The following is a 530-nucleotide window of genomic DNA, read 5'->3' on the forward strand; positions in this document are numbered from 1 at the left end:
ATTTTTTAGCCATGCCTCGTTTCGCTCATTTTCGCTCTATTCCAAGCCTGTCTTTGAAAATTCTGAGCAGCAACTGACCACGCCCCCCTGCAAAAGAGGGGGGCATGAGCCGGCGAGAGTCACCATGTTTGCTGTGATTACGAGTGTGGAATAAACATGTCATCTCAGAGGAATGCATGTGTTCAAGCATATTATCAATTTGATCCAGAAACTGACCCTGAAGCAGCGGAGGTTTTGGTGGAGGTGCAAACATCTCGGTTGCAGCAGGACGTTTCTGAATGGTTAGTTGACAAGCTGTTGTCCCTATTTATTTTACTCTGTTTGTTACGATGCTTGCTACTTATTCCGTTCATATTTTGGCTAATTAGCAAGAATGCAATGTGTACAGTTTGTAACTTAGAGTTTGACCCGGCAATAAGTCTCTGAAAGGCGGGGAAAAGTTGTGTGGATAGAGGCAGAGTGCAGCGGCAGGCAGGCAGAGGAGCAGACTGCGATACACACCCCCCCCCCCCCCACCAGAGCGCACCCAC

The sequence above is a fragment of the Notothenia coriiceps genome, unplaced genomic scaffold (genome assembly GCF_000735185.1).
Source record: "Notothenia coriiceps isolate Sejong01 unplaced genomic scaffold, NC01 NC01_scaffold00021374, whole genome shotgun sequence".
NCBI lineage: Eukaryota > Metazoa > Chordata > Actinopteri > Perciformes > Nototheniidae > Notothenia > Notothenia coriiceps.